This window comes from Suncus etruscus, chromosome 8, assembly GCF_024139225.1.
Source record: "Suncus etruscus isolate mSunEtr1 chromosome 8, mSunEtr1.pri.cur, whole genome shotgun sequence".
Classification (NCBI taxonomy): domain Eukaryota; kingdom Metazoa; phylum Chordata; class Mammalia; order Eulipotyphla; family Soricidae; genus Suncus; species Suncus etruscus.
In genome coordinates, this window is record NC_064855.1 from 5,208,453 (window position 1) to 5,230,862 (window position 22,410).

Genomic DNA, 22,410 nt, shown 5'->3' on the forward strand with positions numbered 1-22,410 from the left:
TGGTGCTTGGAATTGTCACTCTGTCGATTTAGAAATTAAAGGAGAGGTTCAGTGGTATCTGATCTGACTTTTACTTTAATTTCCCTAGTGACAAGTGATGTTGCTTTCTTTTCCCATATTTATCAAATATTTCTTAATTTCATCAAGTTTTTTTTGAGTTAAGCCTGTATTATTTCTGATTTTTGAATGATATATTAATTTTAAAAATATTTTTTAATCTTTATTTGGGGCCAAACCCAGTGATGTTCATAGGCTTACACATGGGTTAGTATTCAGGAGCCACTCCTGTTAGAGTTAGTGGGACCATATGAGGTACCAGAATTTAGACTCAGTTCTGCCACATAAAAGGCAAACATTTTACTCACTTTTATCTTTACTCCAGGCCCAAATTTTTATATTGCAATTTCAAGATATGTAAATTCAAGGATTTGGTTTTTTAGTAATCTATGAAATGTGTTTTTATTTTCTGTAACAGTGTTTTTTGAAGCATAGATTATTTAACTTTACTTACATCACACTTAATTTCTCACACTTCTCATTTCTATTTTTGTGAATTTAATAACTTTGCAACAGCTTAATTTTATGTAAACAGAATTTGCCTTTACACTTTTGTTTTCATTTGTTTCCCTTGAAATCTGTATCAATTTCTATCTAGCCCTGTTGTTCCCAATTCATAAATGGTCATGTCTACAGAAATCATAAGAATCTATATTTCAAAAAATTATTTTTGAAGCTATCAACTTTCATGTAGGTCTCAGGTTTTATTTAATTTATTTTCTCTCTTCCTAAAGCATATTTTAGGGTCCAAAAATAGCTCAGCCATGTAAAGTGCATACTTAGAATTAACCTCTGAGCACTGAGCCAAAAGTATTCCCTGAATATAGCCTGGTGTACCCCCTCCCTCAAAGAAGAATACCCAAATCATTATTCCAGGCACTACCAGATGAATATTGCTTTCCCCCTTCTACCAACTTATATCCCTTCAATTGTTTACCTGCATATTAGGACTGCTGAAATTGCCTGACTGCTTGGATCCATGGCCTCATTTCTACATCTGATTTCCATGTCTTGGGCATTCTCAGGCCAAGTGTCAAGAATCTAAATAACTTTGTCTCTTGAGTTTTCATTATTTTTGGTTTTGCTATTTTATAGTACTAGTTTTCCATTACTTTCAAACAATTATTTTTATATTTACTTACTTCTATTAAGTAAGTAGATATAACAAATGACATTTAATTTATATGCGGGATTGTCTTTAAGACTCTTCAATCACATCAGGCCTAAGTCAACTACTTGGAAGTTTACTTTTATTTAATGTATATTGTTTTACTTTTGGACCATACCCAGCAACACTCAGGGGTTACACATAGCTCTTTGGTCAGAAATCACTCCTGTCAAGCTTGGGGGACCATATGAGATGCCAGGGATTGAACCCAGGTTGGTCACATGTAAGGCAAATGCCCTTCTTGCTGTGCTATTGCTCTGTCCCTGGAAGTTTACTTTTTAAGATGTACTTTAGTTTGTTTGGGGCTATGCTCCATGTTTTTTAGGGGTTACTCTTGGCTGTGCATTCAGCAATTATTCCTGGTGGTGTTTAGGCAACTGTATAGGACGCCAGGAACCAAACCCAGATCAGCCACTTGCAAGGCAAGTAAGTGCCTTAAGTACTGTACAATGGCTCCAGCCCCTTTTTTGAAAATTTAGCTCACTCTACTGTAAAAATAATAGTGCTTATTCATCAGGTAGGTGTCTTTGTTATCAAATTTCATTTTATCATTTAGGTTGACATTTTTTATACTTTTCATACATATAATTTCAGTCATTCAGAAAATGTATTATGTTTGACCCAATATGAACTATAGCTATGCAATTTTGAGTCAATAACACTTGAATGTAAAGCTTTATATTTTTACATGTGTTAAACTTTTAAATTGTTTGACAATCCTACTGAGTGACAAAAAAACCCTACATTTTGTGTTTATGTTCATGAGAATATTTGATATTCCTGCTTTTTAGGCTACTTGATAGATGAGTGAGGAATGGTATTTATAGTTGGAAGAAACTGAAAATTGGCCACTTTGAAGTAGTTAGAATAACTGTAAAATGAAAAAAATCTTTATAGTTCATGAAACAGAAAAATAATACAGTACACTTGGATAGAAAATTAATAATGGAACTTTATTGGTAGTTCTTAAGGATTCGTACAATATTTATCACATACAAATAACTCTTGGCAAAAATAAAGGTTTATCTCCAGAGTAGAATAAGGATAGATGATGGCAGCCTGGTTAGACTAACTCTTTTGCTACTCATCTGTGATACATATACACAATGAAATACTATGCAACTGTCAGAAAAAATTAAGTCATAAAATTTTCCTATTCACGGATGGAGATGTAAACTATTATGTAGAGTGAAATAAGTGAGAGTAATCGAGATAGACACAGAATAGCCTCACTCATCTATGGGTATTAAGAAAAATAAATGGCATTATTGTAATAACACCCAGAGACAATAAAGATGAGAGCTGAAAGGATCTCTGTATGAAGTTTACCACAAAGAATGTTGAGTGCAGTTAGATAAATAAATACACTAACAACTATCATGACCATGGTAGTGAGTGAGAGAAATAGAAAGCCTATCAGGAATACAGACAGGAGGTTCGTAGGCGGGAGATGGGGGCATTGGTGGTGGGAAGGTTGCACTGGTGAATGGGGTGTTCTTTTTTTATAGCTGAAATCCAACTACAAACATGTTTGGAATCATGGTGCTTAAATAAAGACATTATTAAAAAATTAATCTATATATAAATATATATATATATATTAGGTTACAAGAAAGAAAGAACTCTTTTTGTTTATTTGTTTGTCTTTGGGTTTTGGGCAACACCCAGTTGTGCTCAGGGGTTACTCCTGACTTTGCTCTCAGAAATTATCCTAACAAGTATGGGGAACCATATGTAATTCTGGGAATCGATCCTGGGTCGGCTGTGTTCAAAGAAAATACCTTACCTGCTGTGCTATCACCCCATCATTACAAAATCTTTTAAGTTCTCTCTGTGTCTGTTTTAAATATCTTGTATCCTTTGGTCAAAGCAGAAAATATTGTGTAAAAATATTGTTTGTCCTACATATATGTTTGTGGGCACATATACTTTTATTTCTTTTTTTTTATCGTTTTTGGGTATGCAATCTATTGCTGTTACCCACTCTGTCCACCCCAAATACACCGACAATATAATGGAGCACCACTTCCCCATGCAAAGGCACACTAAATAAAGGGGAAATCTTACATACAAAAAAAAAAGAGCTCTTATTTACTAGAGATAGGAACTCATAGTTGTTTATAATACAGGGATATCTCCTACCTTGAAAATATGTCATGTGGAATCAACTTAGACCTCAGGTGATTAGATACCATTCATCCAGCCTTGAACCCTGGATCCCAGACATAGAAACGGCACAGCTCTTCACAACAGCTGCAAGAAACAAACTCCATCTGGGACAGCCTTAATACTGCAGGGTCAACAACAAGGGCCAGCTCTAACATGATATCCCGACAATGAGGAAAATGTGAACAACTTGACCTTAGAGCAGTTTAGCCTACATTACCAGCTAACGACAAGACAAAACCAGAAGACGTGGCACCCTTTGGTAGGTCCAAAAAGCCAAGATCGTGATTTACAGATGACTGGCTGCTAGAACCACGACCAGACTGTATACATCTTGGGACCAATAAAAAAGCCCTAGTCTAGGGCTTGAGCTAAGACCTGCACAATAAGCATGATCCCCAGTTCCAAAGGTCCGGCAGAGACAATTGTAACGGAAAGGGGATTCTGGAAGCACAAAGAAAGACGCTATTCTAGATGCCATCCTAGGTTCAGTGCAAAGACCAAGACCACCAACCACAGAAGATGGATTAAAATGGCACTGAGGTAACGGAACCTCTAGATTCACAAAGACTGACTTCACCATAAGTCCTACCTGAGGATCTGTACAGATACTGTGACCTCTAAACACAGAGCTCTGACTGTATCACCCTGGACAGAGCAGAAGTCTTCCACACACCAAAAAAAAAAAAAAAAAAAAACCAAAAAAAAACACCACCGGGAGAGTAATGATCCTGAGCAAAGAGCTGATCCCATGACACTATACTCCAAGGACGGAGAAACCCCATATCGCATAGGGCAAGTGAATTTCTTTTCGAATAACCCCAATATTTACTGTGCCAGGGCAGGAGGGAAAAAAAACCAAAAATACAAAAAACACAAAACCTTGGACATTTATATATATATATATATATATATATATATATATATCTTACCTTCATTTATTATCGTTATTATTATTTTTATTTACCTAGCTATTTTGGTCGATTTCTCTGTTTGGATGTGATTATTGAAATTGTTGTCCCCAATTAGTCTTATTTTTTTTTTCTCTCTTCCTTTCTCTTCTTTCGTTTTGTGCTACGCCATGTTTCTTATTTCAAGACCACGGCGTGTTTTTTGTTGTTGTTGTTGTTGTTGTTTTTTCTTTTTTGTTTGTTTGTTTCTTATTTTTTTTAATATTTTTTTATCTGTTTTTTGTGGTGCCTATCGATATAGCCGGAGTCCTCACTGGATATTTGACACTTCCTTTGGTACTGGTGGAGTGTTTCACCTTCTTGTTCTCATTCACTTCCCAAATTGATGATGAGAACCTCTAGAAGGATTCTACCCATTTTCGGGGTATTAGACCCTTACCCCAGATTATTTACTTTCTCTTTTTCAGGCAAAACCACGTAACTTGAACTAGCTAGCCCTGCCCCCACTTACAGGGGGAAATAAGGGAGGCAGCAAGACCAAACTGATGCAAGACTACTAAGTAGTAGGTTAGATACAGAGGGGACCATATATTCTAACCGCCCTGAGGGTGAGGGAAGAGGAAATGGGAGGTAGGACAAAAATGGAGGGTTAGGGAGGACAATTTGGGGATGGGAAGCCCCCCTGATTTTATGTAAATATGTACCTAAAATATTATTGTCAACAATATGTAAGCCACTATGATCAAAATAAAAATTATATTAAAAAATAAAAAAAAATATATGCTCTCATATAGAATATATCTGTATTTATATCATAATTCAAAAATGTCTAAGTGTTATGCTAGCAAAATTTCTGAGAGCTTCATGTCCTTTATAAAATGAGCTGATCAAGGATTTGGGTAAGAATTTTATGAGCGATTTTATATGTTGTTGGTACAGTACCTGCCATATAAAGAACATAAATTATGAATAATTGTCCTTCATTATTGTTAATGTTGCCATTATTAAAACCATCAGCACTCAAGAAATCTATGCTCGAAGGCTGGCTGCATCTGTGATCATTTAATTAGAAAGGGCATAGAATTATAGAGGAGTAAGACAGATTTTAGCTAGACAGTCACAGGATTCTCTTTGAAGTAGGAAAGATAGGGAAATGGAACAAGGATGCTTGAAATCTGTGCTTCCAATAAGCATAATTTTGAGTCATTTATAAGGATTAGGACTTCAATAGACTTTGACTATATTTTTTTTTAGAAAAGTGAAAGTAGCAGAAAGATCACACTGATAAAGGATAGTGTACATTCTTCTCGTTGTCATTTTGGGGTCACAACCAGTGATACTCAGGGGTTACTCTTGGCTATGTGCTTAGAAATCGTTCCTGGCTTGGGGGGACCATATGAGATGCAAGGGGATTGAACCACTGTCTGTCCTAGATTATCCAAATACAAAGAAAAAGTGCTACAACTTGTTGCCACCACTCTGGCTCCTGATGGTGTACGTTCTATGACTAAAATCCAAGTGTGAACATTTCTGTAACCAAGGTATTTAAGTAAAGAAATTGTGAAAAAAAATAAACCCTAAAGAAAAGTAAAAGTCAGTTTAATTTTACTGAGTTTTCAAGCAGATTAAGGAAAAAAGTAACCCCATGCTTTCTGATGGTTATGCCTACTTTTGAGGAAGGAATACAGTCATGTTTGAAAGTATCATGGAAGAAGATGATCTTATGTTTCAAGTAATGAAGGCATTAGAAAATACCAGAAAAATAATCCATATATTTCTAAGACTCAAACTGAAGGCTGAATAAAAAAAAAACACAGTATTTTAGAAATGCAATTTGATACTTTACATACTGAGGCATAAACTCCTTTGTCATGTAACTGAGCAAGTCTTTTTAGGGGAAGCCACTTCTACAAAAGTAATCTGACAAATGAAGTGATACACGGACATGAATGCTTTTTTCTCAGGAATATTTATAGTTAGCATGTGATTTGCATTAAATAGATACAGTGATAGGGACATGATGGACAAATTATTAAATATTACTTGTGATAAAAGCATCCTAATTATTAAACTCTGCAATAATATGGAATGAATCTACTATATAATTATACATAGTTATGTATAGAATTGTATATATGATTATGTATAAAATTATATACTATAATCAGAAAAATACTTTGATTTCTCAAAGGACCATTGCAACCAAAAATGAAATCCTGAAATGGAGAAACTGGGGCTGTACAAAATAGGAAGTTCAGCCTTTTAAATATCTTATTATTTTGTCTAAAATATTTCAATGATAGAATAATTCTCTTCTAGAAAACAAATATTATCTCTTATGTAAACACAACTTGTGATTTTAAATTATAGATTGATTATGCCTTTTTCCAGAATTCTTATTTATCATAAACATGAATAAACTTTAATGATGTTATAGATTCTCTGGGTGCAAGTGAAAGTTCAGACAATAAAAATTCAAATACACATTTGAATTTTTATTTGGTTTATTCTGCTAGTGTTCTCTAGAATATAGTTCCCTTTAAAAACAGCATTTCAGCTTCAGCTTATCTTGTTAGAAAATTATTTGATGTTTTCTTCAATGCATCTTAACAATCCTGAGAATGCCCTTTCTTGCATTGCTTCTAAGTCTATAGAAATATAGACAGTACTTGTTTTTCAAGGTCTCATCATTCTGTCTCATGGTGTACTCCTAACACATGCCCTAGTCCAACAAAACAGAGCAAAATACCAGCATACACCATAAAAACTCTCTTTTTTCTTCATGCTAACTGTATTTCAGAATTTTTGGTTACACTGCTTCATGCATTGGAATTTACACAAGGTCCTATTGAAGTACATAGGTCTCAGTTCTGTCTGCATAGATTTCTATACTTTGAGTTTCTCTGACTCAGAAAGGAAAAAGAGATATTAAACTGCCCCTTTTCTATTAAGTAATCTAAAACTTAATGAACTAAAGAGACTTTCCCATGGAAAACAAAATTTGAAAAAGACATAATGTATAAATGAAGGTTATCTTTGGTTTGTAAGCTTAGTCACAACTGACTTTTAAATGAAAATGGAATACAAATCTTTCCTTGACTTCCTATCCTCTCAACTTGAGCGAATCGATAAGATTACCAAAAACACCCAACAAAACATGTATTCCACCCAGTAAGGTGCTAGCAAATCAATACAAGCCAAGAAAAATGATTTTATGGGAACAGAAACTCACACTCTATTAAATTTAACTGCTTAATCATACTGTACACTATATTTTAAATGCCATTTGTCCAAAAGCAGATTGTATCCAACACTTTTCTTGGCTTCACTTTCATGCTTCTTATAAATAAAATGTAGGCATATATTTAAAACATTCGTATTTTCAGACAAAAAGAGATCTATGGTGACACATGATGATTATTCAGCCGGCTCCTCTACTGAGCAGTTTCTTTGAGTTTATTTGACAAAAATTGACTTAGATGATAATAAAAGAAATTGAACATCTCTTTCATGATGTCTATTTCTTGGGTGCAATTTCTGTAATATGCATATCATATGCAATATACACTTATTAGCACATCAGCAATTTACAGATGCACTAAAATTCAGAAGCCAAGTTTTGAAGAGCAATTTTTTCAAATCACTTATTTTAAGGCCATCAGCCAGATAGTTCTGTGTTGGTGATTGTGCTTTTATCGGTAGAATCACTTGCCTTCATTTTAAAAATTCTTGTGGGGCCGAAGTAATACTAGTGGAGGTAGGATATTTGCCTTGCATGTGATTAACTGGATTTGAACTCTGGCATCCCATATAACACCCATCAAACACCACCAGGAGTAATTTCCTAATGCAGATCCAGAAGTAAGCACTGAGCATCACTGGTGAGACCCAACCTCCACCAATAAATTAAAAATGTACACTATCCTTCACCAGTACACCCTTCCAGTCTCTGATGTCTCCTATTTCCTTCCCTCCCCAACACTTTCACACACACATTGCTCTAGGACAGGCAATTTGCTTCTCTCTCTTTTTTTCTCTCTCTCCTTTTGACACTGTGGTTTGCACTATTGATAATGGAGCGGTGCCTTGCATGCTAGTCTCTCCACTTAAAGCACTAAATTATTGTCCATTGTTATCAGTTCTAACTACCATTGTCCTAGTAGAGCCTTCTATACTCTTTTTTTGTGGGGAGGGGTCAAACCCGGCTGCGTTCAGGGGTTACTCCTGGCTCTATATTCAGAAATTGCTCCTGGCAGGCTTGGGGACCATATGGGATGCCGGGATTTGAATCACCATCATTCTGCATGCAAGACAAACGCCTTACTTCCATGCTATCTCTCCGGCCCCATGACCCTTCTATACTCTTTTTTTAAATTTTTAATTATGAGAACAAAGATGCAAAGAAAGAGGACAAGGTAAAGTTACAGTGGAAGGATAATCATCCATACACAGAATTCTCAGAAGTCCCCTTGCTGATAGCTTAACTTTAGACTTTCAGCCAAAGAACATTAAGATAAATAAAACAGAACCCATGTACAATTACTTCGTACCTCAAGTCCCCAGATGTAATACATCATAATATTTCTTAGCAGCACACAAAGCAATCTAAAGCCATAAAACTTATGTAACTCCTTAAACATTAAGGCATAGTATTTTTTTTACATTTCCATGCACATGCATATTAGTTTAAGTTAACCTCAAAAGTTTAAGTGGTTTTTTTTTTAAGGATTAGAGTCAAAAGAGCACAGTAAAAACGGTGTTAGAGTGGCGATTATTGTTTGCATAGGCCCACCAAAATATGAGGGACATGGAAAGGAAAAACCTTGGCCTAAATACAAGGAGACCCTACCCCTGAAGTTTCCTGGCATAAGACCAATTCTAGGCTCCAGGCAAGCTAGTTTGTCCAATCCAAGACATTGTCTATAGTGCCAACATACTTTTATTTTTCACACAGTCTCTGTTGTTGGTATCATGTTTCTGTATTAAAGATCCTGGAATCTGCATATTCTACATTGAAGTCAGGATGTGGAGTATCATCTAGTTTCACCTCACCATTAAAGGGCAATGCAGAGAGCACTGTCATGTAAGCAGGTCGTTGTTGTTGTTGTTAAGTCTTCTCAGTGTTAAGAAAAGTCTCTTTTGAGCACGTCAAAGTCAGAGCAGCGGTAGGGTCTTCCCTGGTAGTGGATTGCTTCCAGGTGATGTTATTGACAAACTTGGATGTTGGATGTTTCGTGGATGTCTTCCCTGGTTCAGCGGTGAATGGAGAATGCCCATTCTTCTGAGGCATGTGCCAGGTCATTATGTCAATGTTCAGGGTGTAAGGTCCCATTGCACTAAAAGATTTGTGTGTTCCAATTTCTATTAGATAAGATCTTATTTGTATGTATAGTATTTTCCCATTTTAATGTGCCTATGCAAACAAGGAACAATGCCACGTGACGTTATCGGCGCATATGGGGGTCATAAGAAAAAGTCCAACAATCCCCATGACATGGTTCAATCAGAAGCATTAAACTGGGGGACTCTTTCACCAAAATTCCTTATTGAACAGCTCACAAAGAGAATAAAAGATAAAGAGTGGTTAGAATCATCACTGTATAATAGAACATTTAGTAAGACTTATAGCTGTCAAAGAAAAAAAACACATAAATATTCAAAAGACATACGTGTCCATTTTATGTCTTTTGAAATAGTTGGGGGTTGTTAAATCCAATGCATGGCTTCGGTCTGTGATTAGAATTATGCGGTACTGAAGTTAAAAAGAGTAATGTTGGTTACTGATGGTAGGGGAGCTGAGAGAGTTAAGGAGTAAAAATGAGCTTTGTAGGGGTGTGCAAAAGGGCAGAATACAAAATGGACATTCTGCATACACAAAACATAACTTAAGGATAGGGAATACTCTTAATATATGTAGCGCCCCCGCACGGTTTTGAACATGTAGACTGGTAAGAAATTGCCTTAGTGCAACTGAGCAAATCTCAGCACATCCAAATTAGGATCCACCATCCAGGAGGGCACTCAAGGAAGGAAGGCCTGGAGGCTGGGGGCAGAAGAGGGGACGGCTGGGGGCCTATCAAGGCCTCAGCAACCCAAATTAGGGAGAAGGCCTTCGACATGGGGTCTCCCCAAACCCCATGCCGGCTAGAGCTAGCCTCCAGATCAAGAAAGGATTTGGTAGAGAGCTGGAAGCCAGGATCTGCCCGCCCTCCACCCTGTGCCCTTCCCACCTACTGCTGAGGGAAGGGCGGGGAAAGCTTGGGACCCCATCCAGGAGAGACCACCCAACATCCACCTTGTCTGGCCTCCTGGGCTGGCACCCAGGGAAGGAAAGCCTGGAGGCCAGGGGCAGAAGAGGGGACGGCTGGGGGCCTATCAAGGTCCTCAGCAACCCAACTTAGGGAGAAGGTCCTTCTGCATGCAAGGCAAATGCCTTACCTCCATGCTCTCTCTCCGGCCCCATGACCCTTTTGTACTCTTAAGTACACTCACTTATCTTTGTGTCAAGTTTTCTACCCTGGGCTGGACCTTATGACCTATATCTCTATTGTCTCTGTGTATAAATACAGGTCACACAACAGTGTTAACGAATTTAACAGAAGCACAGAGGAGAAAACATATCTTTTGTTGAAGTGGGAAGAAAAAAGAATGTCGATAGATCATCACAGCACTATGCAATGGGGAAAAACTATGTGCAGTGGGTAAAAACTAGACAGTAGATTCCATGCACATACCCTAAACTAAGGCCCTTTTCCCTCAGAGATGGTTACCTACTGGCTTTTTGTTTGTTCCTTTGTTTTGGGTCATACCTGACTTTGTACAGGCTTACTCCTGGAGGTGCTTGGGGCTTTAAATTCAGATTATCATTTGTTCTACCTCCAGTAGTATCTCTGCAGGATCTAGACAAAATTTTTACTGCTCCCCAGATCTTTTATTCCAGTGATTCGTGTCACTGATGGATGAATAGGATTCCATCCGAGCACAGTTCTCAAGCAGCACTAGACCTTGGAAGAAGAACCAACTTAGTTCTGGCTCAGTTTGTTTGCTCTTCAGGAAAGAACAACTCTCTTATCAAAACAGTTGGCATCCTCAAAAGATCTAGAGTGATATAAAAGAGAACTCTATAAGAGAGCACAGTATTTTCAAACAATTGGAATCATCTTCATCCAACACACATTCTGTTTCTCAATAACACGTGTCCAAATATTATCATTTGTATGCTACTTATTTCTGTTTCTTTGAAAAGAATATAAGGGAAAATTTTTATCTGTACAACTGCTAAATGCGATGCTAAGTAGGTATGTGGTTTATGGTAAGTACTGTAATATTTTGCTAAGCCAATTAATGATTTATAGTAATATTAATAATAAATGTTTAAATGAATAAGTGATAACATATATAACTGAATAACTAAATCAATTCTATGTTTTGATCTTCATTTATAATACTTAGGAAGAAAATAAGGGTTTAATTAAAAAATTATAACAGGACATCATAAAGTAAGCCCCGGTTCTACTAAATCTGGAGAGAATTCTTTATTTTACAAAAGCAATAATGAACCCCCTCCCCAAAGTTTAATGATCTATGCTCCTGAATTTTCTGTCAATGACTAAGGAGGAAAGTTTTAAAATGGCAATTGGTTTGTTGGCACTGATTTTTTAGAGCATATGAAAGAGCAGCAGGAAGTCCAAAGGGAACAATCTTTAAGCATTTGGAAATATGGTTTTAATGAAAAGTAAGGTGTTACAGATAAAAAATGGTCATTGTTTATGAAGAAAAACTATTAAAAGTTATTGGAGTGTTTATCTTCACCGAGGCAATCTAAGGGGTTGAATATTTGGAGGTTTAAGCTGGCTATATTTAATAGAATATACTTTAATACTGTGCAGGTTTTAACCAGTTTTCTCCACTGCTTTTTCTAGTTAGAGATTCTGAAATGCAATCCAAAGTGACTTCGGTCTAGTGAACTTGAACCTTCAATCTGGTTTTCTTTCTTTTTTTTTTTCCATTTACTCTTAACCTTCAAGTTTTACTCAAAAGCTACTGTTTTGTTTTGAGAGTACATGTATATTTTTAATAGTAATATCCATCATTTTTCTGAAGCTGTTTTCTTACTTGTTTTTATTAACATTAAAATTCTTGAATTATCCTGAGTTAATCAGTAATGTTGCTAGACTGGAACTAATAATACTATTATAAGTATTTTCTCTCTTCATTTTCTGATATGTTTCATTGGTGATTTTATTCAACAAACATGTATTGAAAAACTCCATGGTGAGTGATCTAAATCCATTAAGTAAATACATATCAAACCATAAAGATCCTTGTATTTCTAGAATTTAGGGGTTTGGGTGAGGAAACAGTATTACCTGGCAATGCTCAGGGTTTAATCTTGGCTATGTACTCAGAGATTACTCCTGGTAGGGCTCTGGAAACAGGGTACCCAGAATTGAACTGGGTCATCTGCAGGCCCAGTCTCCTTACTCACTATACTATCTCTCCTACTCATTTGGAACTTATTTTATTCCAAGGAGTAGCATGTAACAAAATACAAATTTATTAATAAAACATTGTTGCTTAGAGTAAGTTGATAAAAACCAGCAGGAAATATAAAGGGAAGCATGTTATGGGAGACCAGGGTTGGATAAGAGATCTAAAGCTAAAACATGAGGAAAGTTAGAAAGATGTGAAAAGGTGACTGTGCGAATATAGACCCTCATTTGCAATATATGGAGCAAGAAGTGATTGAATCATGAGAATAATCTACACATTTTTTAAAGATCATAAGGAAATGCACTAGGTATAGAGATTTTTTTTATCTAATGTTCTTTGTGAGAGAAAGCTTAATATATTTAACCAACAGCTTGAAATTTAAGTGTAGCCTTTCTCTTTGCTTTTGTTTTAAATTTAGCAGTGAAGTATGTTTTTGATGTTCTTTTCTGCAACTTGCCATTATTTTATACATAAGAAATTCTTTCAACTTATGGTATAGTTTCTTACTCTAGAAACAAATAGAAAGCCAGATAAATATTTCCCAAATCCCTCATGTAACTTAAGTTATATATACATCATTGAGTTTGCAATAATGAAATTTCTCTATCTAGAGAGTTGATCCTGATGTTTATTTTTAACCAACCTTTGTAGCCATCCCAAGAATTCTGTGTTTGCCCAAATATCCTTTGAGAAATCAATGTTCTGCTCAATTTATGCAGTGTTAATTTATGGGAATTGTGGTGGGTTGTGTTAACTGATGGAAACTAGAGGCATCTATGGATACCTATAGAAATCTGTGCAATTTTTTTTGTTTGTTTTTAGGCCACACCTGTCAGTGTTACTCCTGGCTCTGTTCTTAGAAATCACTCCTGGCAGGCTCAGGGGATCATAAAGGATACCACGGATCAAACCTGGGTCAGCCACATGCAAGGCAAATGCCCTACCACTGTTCTATCACCCCGGCCCTGTAATCTATACAATAATTAAAATTAATGGATGAAGAACAAAAAATTGATGACTAAGAAGGATAAAATAAACTGGGAAGAATATTTGGTAATTTATTTGAAGGAATAGGTATCTGACTGGAAACAATCTGAAAATGGAAGTAAAACCAAAAAATTGTAAATGGGCATAATATTAGAAAGTACTTTAAGGAAGACTTCATTCCATACCATGTAGACAAAACTCTCTGTTCCACCATGCTTATTTTCCCCCTGTATTGCACTCTTGCCTCAACATCTGTTTTTAGCTGTGTTGGGTGTATTCTTGCATGTTTTCAGGGACCAAGGGGGTTGGTGGGTTGAAGGTACACAGGAAGAATCAGTCTTTTTCTCACCGGGGAGGTATATAATTGGTACCTCACAACTTCAACAATCCAGGTAAGAACCTCTGGGGCTCTGTTGGTTCTGTTGCTAAGAAACTCGCCATTCTGAAGCAGGGAGATGAGCTTTGAATTGTTCCACTGGTATCCCTATTCAAAAAGAGGTGCTTGATACATTTTGGATGCTGAATGCCAGCTGCTTGTATTGAAATCTGGTACAACAGAAACCTCTACTTGGGGAAATAGAACATGCTCACTTAGAACTCCTGCATGAACAATGCTGGTTTCCAGAAAACTATCCTACTGAATTAAACCAAGGATGACAAAAGGCATCATTTTAAAAAGTATGATGGCTATCATAACAATGTGAATGAATGAGGGAAGTAGAAAGCCTGTCTCGAGTAAAGGTGTGGGGTGGATTGGGGAGGAGGGAGATCTGGGAAATTGGTGGTGGGAATGTTGCACTGGTGAAGGGGGGTGTTCTTTACATGACTGTAATCATACAACTATAATCATATTTGTAATCACGGTGTTTAAATAAAGATAATTATAAAAAAGGTATGATGGTGCCATTTATCATGATAACAGAAGCTCCAGAAAAAACTTCTAGAAGTTTGTCTTTGGCATCTATAAATCAGACTCTCACTCATTTATTGTTGTCTTCATTAATTTGAGAGGTATTTACAAACACCATCACAATAATATAAAGATACGATTACAAAATTTTGTTCTAAATATTTTATGAGTGAACAGAACTGCTCAATATTCATGATACAATATGATCCTAGATGGAAAGGAATTGAAGGCTACCTTTAGAAATAGGATGCGCTATAGCACATATTTATTTTTGCATTGTTGTTCTTGTGTTTCCAGATTTAAGGTTCATAACCCAGGTTCAATTCTTAACATCCCATATGATCCCCTGAGCACTAACAGGCATAATTCCTAAAGTTAGAGAGAGGAGTGACCCCTGGGCACCACCAGTTATACCACTCGAAAACAAACCACAAAAAAAAAACAATATCATTTATACTAATTTAAGTTACTAATACTAACTTAAATGCAATGTATTTGGCTTGTATTGTGACATGGACAAGCATAGATCTCAAGCCTAGCTTTACACCAATTAAGTGGCCCATTATTTAATTGAGGTTTTCTATTTTTTATTTAACTATATTTCAAAGTGTTTTTTCATGAAAACATGTAAGTTCTTATGCATTAAAGAGTTTGTTTCTCATTATTGAACTGAACAAAAAAAGGTAGCCAAAGAAAAAGTCAGTTTATTCAACAAAGACACAAGTTTATCTTAATAGGAGTATAATTTTTTAATTTCATTATTTAAACACAGTGGTTATAAAAGTGTTGATACTTGGATTTCAATCATAAAATATACACCAACCTTCATCACTGTGATTTCCCAACACCAATGTCTTTCATTTTTCTTCTTCCCCAACCTCTTATCTATCACTTAGGCATTCTGCCTCTTTACTTTATTATTATTGTCGTGGTAGTTGTCATTGTGGTTGGGCTCTAACAGCACGCACAGCTTTTTGTGGCAAATTTCTTGTCTTGAATGTCCTGGCATTCATTCCTATTGTGTCTAGATATTATTGCTATACTATCTTTTATTTTTCTTATATATTACAGATGAGTAAGACTATTCTATGTGCATTCCTCTCCCTCTGACTCATTTAACTCCGCATAATAGATTACTTTTCCATCCATGTATAAGCAAATTTCATAGTTTTATTTTTCCTAACAGCTGCATAGTATTCCATTATGTAAATAATTTCTTTAGCCACTCATCTTCTGTTGGGTATCTGGGTTGTTTCTAGATTCTAGCTATTGTAAATAGTGCTGCAATGAACATAGGCATACAGAGTGCATTTTTGTATTGTGTTTTTGTGTTCCTAAGTTATATCCCTAGGAATGGTAATACTGGATCAGACAGAAGCTCAATTTTCAGCTTTTGGGGGAGTATCCATATTATTTTCCAGAAAGGCTGGACTAGACAGCATTCCTACCAGCAGTGAATAAAAGTTGATTTCTTTCTCCATCCACTCAACACTGGTTGTTTCTGTTCTTTGTGATGTGTGCCAGACTTTTTGTGTTTGTGTGTGGCATGAGATGATACCTCATTAATTTTTTAATCTCTGTAATAATTAGTGATATAAAGAATTTTTTTATGTGACTTTGGTCATTTGAATTTCTTCTTTGAGGAAATATTCATTTCTTCTCACTATTTTTGATGACGTTATATTTTTTTAAATTCTGTTAATACCTTGTATATATTAAATATTAGCCTCTTATCATTTGGATTTGGGGTAAATAGTTTTTCTCATTCCATGTGTGACATTTATATCCTAATCACTGTTTTTTTTGAGGTGCAGACACTTCTCAGTTTAATGTAGTCCTATTTGTTTCTCTTTGCTCCCATTTGCTTGGACAGTGCTGTTTCCTCTTTAAAGATGCCTTAAAATTCTTGAATGGAACATTTTGCCTGTTTTCTTCTGTATGCTTTGTAGCTTTGGGACTAATATCAAGGTTTTTAATATTTGATTTGACTTTTGCTCATGGTGATAGAGGTCTGAGTTTGCATTTTTGCATTTTGCTGACCAGTTGTCCCAACACCACTTGTTGAAGAGGCTTTCCTTGCTCCATCTTTCATTTCTTGCCCCTATATCAAGATTAATTGAATATATGTCTGAGAGTCGTTCTCTGAGTACTCAAGTCGAAGGATTGATCATTGATCTGAAGGTCTAGAAGACACAAGCTTTAGGAAACAGACCATTAGCTTGGTTTTCTTAACAGGATCAAATCCTGGCACTCTAGATACAGCCAAACTCATTGGTCTTTGCTTGGGTATCTCTAATGGCTGAGCATAAATCATCCAAATAATCCACAAAGACTTGCCTCAAAATTAAACTGAGTCAGATGGCAGCATGAGAGTGGAGTGATCAGCTAGTTGAAAAAGATTTACAGCCTGGTATAAAGCTCCACTCCTGAGCTGGCAGAGTAGTAAACTCCCGTTCAGACACCCTTTTTTGGGGGTACTGGATAAATTTACCATGTAGGTAAAATGGGCTTTCTTCGACTCATCTCACCTATCCCTTAACTAGAAGAACAGCATTAAAATTGATAATACCCACATTCTACTATAAGAATGAAAGATTTCCACAAAAGGGAAGAACCAGAAAAATTATTTTCTACTTGAATATGTAGATTAACTTCAAGAACCTCTGTCAAAGTCAAATGAAAATATTCTTGTCAACAGTGTTTACTAGATAAAACCTAAGCAGGTTCATAGTAAAGATGTGATTGGCTTTATTCCAGAATTTTTTGACCTGGGAAGTCTTCCACCCAGCAAGCAGAAGGTCTCTGCAGGAAGTTGTTTAAAATGCAAGGTTTTTACAGCCAGAAAGTGGGTATGGTAAAGTTATTAGCAAAAGAAAAGAAAGATAATTTTCCACAAAGTCATTTTCTACTGGGTAAGAGCAGGTCTCAGCATGCAGGTTAGCGGCTGCCCACTCTTGGCTGCCTTTCCATTTCTTTGCGTCTTCAAGTTCAGTGCTGTTGACCCTTTAAGCAATCAATTTTGTTTGTTATTTTGTTTGTTATGGGGCCAACTTCAACTGTTCTTGAGGCTTACTTCTGAGCTTTGCACTCAGGGATCACTTCTATTAGGGCTGGTGTGTCTTTTGGGGTACCAAACATGTGTGTCAAACAAATGCTCTACCTACCTCTCTGCCCCCTAAACAATCACTTTTAAGTCATGTGGTTCCTTTTTTTTATGTGATTTTTTCTCTATTTGGGCCACATTTTCATAGATACATTTCAGATTGTAACTATGACAGTCCAGCTCTACTACTCTCTAAGGGACAGATTTTTGAGAGACTGGCAGAGATGAGTCTAGAAAGTGTTTTCTTGGTAATTAATCACAGGCTGGGATATGGACTATGAATGTTCTCCTCATAATTGCATGCAATGAGAAGCTGGTTCTTGAGAAAAAACTTGAAGGAAAGACCACAGGAAGTATGGACAGGAGACCTTTGGTACCAGAATGAGCAATAAAATCCTATCTTGGTCTATTCACTAAGAGGCACAGTGCATTTGATCTGCAAACTAACCAGAGGAAGCTCTGGTCCCCTAAGTCATAGCTTATCTTTACAAACAGAGTAAAAGTTAGGTGTTTGGGGAAGAAAACAAATGGGGAAGACTGTCTTTATATTTAGGCTCTTGGGGGAAGGACACCGTGTCCATACTATTAAGTTTTAGGACAATTACAGTTGTCCTTGATCTTGGCTCAACTTTCAACTGTCTATTAACTTCCAGGTGCAAAACCTAGAGTCAGAGCATGATTTTTTTTTAAGATATGATTTGGAAGTATATATATTTTTCTTTTTTTATTTAAATATATTTTTTATTTAAGTAACATGATCATAGTTGGGTTACAGTCATAACCAGAACACCCCCTTTCACCAGTGTAACATTACCCCCTCCCCCTTTTTCATCCCCTGCCTGTATTTGAGACAGGCATTCTACTACAGTTATTTAAGTTCAGTAAGTTGTATTTTTTTTCTTAAAGGATAAGAGTAAAAAAATATAGTAAAGGTGTGATAGTGGCAATTGTTTGCATAGGTCCAGAAAAATGGGGAAAATGGAAAAAAATCTTTGACCTGATTACAAAAAGGCCTCACCGCAGAAGTTTATTGGCATAAGACCAACTCTGGGTTCCAGGCATACCAGTAGGTCCAACTCAAGTCATTCTCAAGGTCCCTGTGAAATTTTTTCACACTTTAGCTATCGTTGGTATCAGATTCTTATATTTAAAGACTCTGGATTCTGTGCATTTCTTTCATCGATGTCAGGCTGATGTGGAGCATCCTCTAGTTTCAGCATACCATTCAATGCGGAGCGATATGCCCTGCATGCAGACTGTCAGAGAATGATTTTTAAGGCCTTGAGCATCTTGGATTTTGTCATCTGGGAGGTGTCCTGCCACCAGTGCCTGTGGATACGAAGGAGTAATTGTAGTTCAGTTCAGTGGACTTTGGGGAGTCCAAAAGAAAGAGGTGTGCTTCAGAAACCAAACCTGCCTACTTTGGGGACAACCTAACTTGAATTTCTAGTTTCCAGAAGTTTGAGAAAATCTATTTCTGTGGCTGAAGACCCTTCGTCTGTGGTGTTGTGTTGTGATAGCTGTTGCTGACTAATGCGATTCATTTTTTAATTACTCTGTTTATTTCGAAATAAGGGTGGCACTGAGAGTATGTGTATGGAACTTGTGTGCCAAGTGGTGAGGAGGGTGGCTGAGGAGATGCTGGCACCTGGCTCGTGGGGTTGTTGTGGGAACATTGCGTGCCTGAAGCTCTGTTATTCACAGTAAATTATGCTGCCGCCAAACAGTGCTGTTGTTTTTTAATTAAGACCATGAATAAATGACAATGTTCATTCAACAGTTACTTTCAAGATGTTTTTCAGATGGTTAGAAAGGCCCAGCCAAAGGAAATCTCCAAACAAAGCAGCTGTGATGACGTGCTGTCTTTCTTAGGACTCCTTCAGTGACATCCCAGTTAGCAGATTCTTTCCTCAATATCACCTACTAGTTAGTGTGAGCTTTCCCTCTTTAAGTCCATCATCCTTTTATCTAAATCCATCATCTTTCTGTCTATGATTCCTTCATCTTGTTGTCATCATCTCTTTCCATTTGTAGAGCCATTTGTCACTTATTTGCTTTTCTTTTCCAAATAAATTTTTATGATATTTTTTTGTTTTTGCATGGTTCCTGATCAAATCATCCTTCTCCTTGACACGATGGGTGACAGCTGCATCTCTGACTTTAACTGTAACTTCAAATTATTGTATGATCATTCTAAAAAGTCTAAGTAGGCTTAATGTGGAGGGATTCAGTAGTAATGACCAGATTCCTCAACCAGTTCTTGAGTCGCTGGTTAGTGAGTCTTGGTGAGCTAATATTCTCTGGGGTTTGGTTTGCTTTTTACAAAAATTATAGGCCTTTTATTTGTTTTTGTGCTTTTTTCCTATTCCTTACCTTGTATTCAACTGGTATATAGGCATACCTATCTTTGAATCTAAGACAAAAAAAACCTGATATAAAAAACTTCCCCCTCCTGGAGCAGGATTTTTAGCCGGCACGGACGGGCAGCTGGCAGGCCCCCCCATGTGCCAGCGGCCTCGTGGTCCGGCCTAGGGTAGGGGGGCCTGGACCTGGGTCACCCGACCCCCCTCTCCCCCATTCCTCCGGATCTCCAGGTGGGTTCCTGGGAGGAGCTGACGGGGCACCCTGGGTTTTCCCCACTCCCAGGCCGGGCCGGGACACTGGCCTAGGGTGGGGCTCAAATCCCTGTCCTTCGGGCTTGGGAGGGTCTCTCTCCCTTCCTGGAGCAGGATTTTTAGCCGGCACGGACGGGCAGCTGGCAGGCCCCCCCATGTGCCAGCGGCCTCGTGGTCCGGCCTAGGGTAGGGGGGCCCGGATCTGGGTCACCCGACCCCCCTCTCCCCCATTCCGGGGGAGACACTGGCCGGGCCGGACACTGGCCTAGGGTGGGGCTTAGGGGGTGGAGTTTGATCTGGTGGGTGGCAGATAGCTGCTCAGCTATACTCAGGCTGTCACTGGTAATTTCATACCAGTCTACATTTTGCAAACCGCGCGGGGGCTAGTGCCCCCGCGCGAACATTTGCTCATTCCAACCATCAGTACCCCAGATTTACCCTTCTTAACTTCAGTAACACATAGTTCTAATCTCTGACCTAAGACATACAGTAGATCTAACAAATCCCAGAACTATTTAGAAGGACACACATTGAACACATATATCTTTTGAATATTTTATGGGTATTTTCTTTAACTGATGTAACTCTCTATATATTCTTCTACCATGATGTTTCTATTCACTTTTTATCTTGTCTTTTCTTTGTAAGCTGTTCAGTAAGGATTGTTGGTGGAACTGTCCCTCAGTTTAATGCCTATGATTGAACTATGTCATGGGAATTGCTGGTCTTGTTCCTATTGCCTCCAGATGCACCAATGACGCCCCATGATCCTTGTTTGCATAGACACATTAAAATGGGAAAACACCATACATACAGATAAGTTCTTATCTAATAAATCTCAGTACAATGTACCTTACACCCTGAACATTGATATAATGACCTGGCACAGGCTTCAGAAGAATGGGTATCCTCCATTCACACCCGAACCAGGCAAGCTATCTACGAAACATCCAAGGTCTTTTATAGCAACAGCTGGAAGCAGTCCTCTACCAGGAAAGACACTACCAAGGGTCTGACATCGACCTCTTAAAAAGAGACTTCCATTTACACTGAGAAGACTTGACAGCAACAATGACCTGCTCTACAGGACATGGTTCTCTCTAGTGCCCCTTAAGTGTGAGGTGAAATGAGAGGATGCTCTGCACCATCCTGACTGCAATATGGGATATGCAGACTCCAGGATCTTTAATACAGAAGCATGATACCAACAACAGAGACTATGTGAGGAATGGAGGTGTATTGCCACTACAGACGATGACTTGAATTGGAAAAACTAGTTTGCCTGGAGCCTAGAGTCAGTCCTGTGCCAGGAAACTTCAGGGGTAGGGTCTCCATGTATTTAGACCATAATTTGTCTTTCCATGTCCCTTATGTTTTGGTGGGCCTATGCAAACAAATGCCACTTTAATACCATTTTTTACTATGTTCCATTGACTCCAATCCTTAAGAAAAACAAGCCACTAAAACTTTTGAGGTTAACTTAAACTAGTTAGCATGTGCATGGAACTAGAGAAATGTACTTTGCCCTCAATGTTTAAGGAGTTACATAAGTCTAATGTCTTTAGATTATATTGTGTGCTGCTAAGAAATAGTATGTACTACAACTGGGGATTTGAGGGACAAAGTAATTGTATTGTACATGGGTTCAGTTTTGTTTTTCTTAATGTTCTTTGGCTGAAAGTTCAAGGCTGGGATATCATCGATGGGACTACCGAGAATTATGTTTATGGGTGATTGTCCTTCCACTGTAACTTTACCCTGTCCTCTTTCTTTGCATCTTTGTTGTCATAATTAAAAAAAAAAAACAAAACTTCCCTACCAGTCTTTGCGGATCGGCAGTGTTGGGACATGCATTTGAAGTTGATTTAGCAAAGTTGGCATAAGGTATAGGCACCAGCCTGAGGAGAAGACGGCACCTTCTCAAATGCCACATAGCATTTTGTCCAGGCATGCACCTGTCCTTCTTCATTGTGATGTACCGGGGTCCTTTAGAATATCTG

The 22,410-nt window shown here is 37.4% G+C and overlaps 1 long non-coding RNA gene across 1 annotated transcript in view; it reads left to right on the top strand.

Annotated features, from left to right (window-relative positions):
* Positions 1-22,175, top strand: part of LOC126016085 (uncharacterized) — a 266,201-nt gene extending 244,026 nt beyond the window's left edge. The window contains exon 2 of the long non-coding RNA XR_007498256.1: positions 22,060-22,175. This is a non-coding gene — a long non-coding RNA (uncharacterized LOC126016085). The remainder of the gene's footprint in view (positions 1-22,059) is intronic.
* The last annotated feature ends 235 nt before the right edge of the window (positions 22,176-22,410 follow it).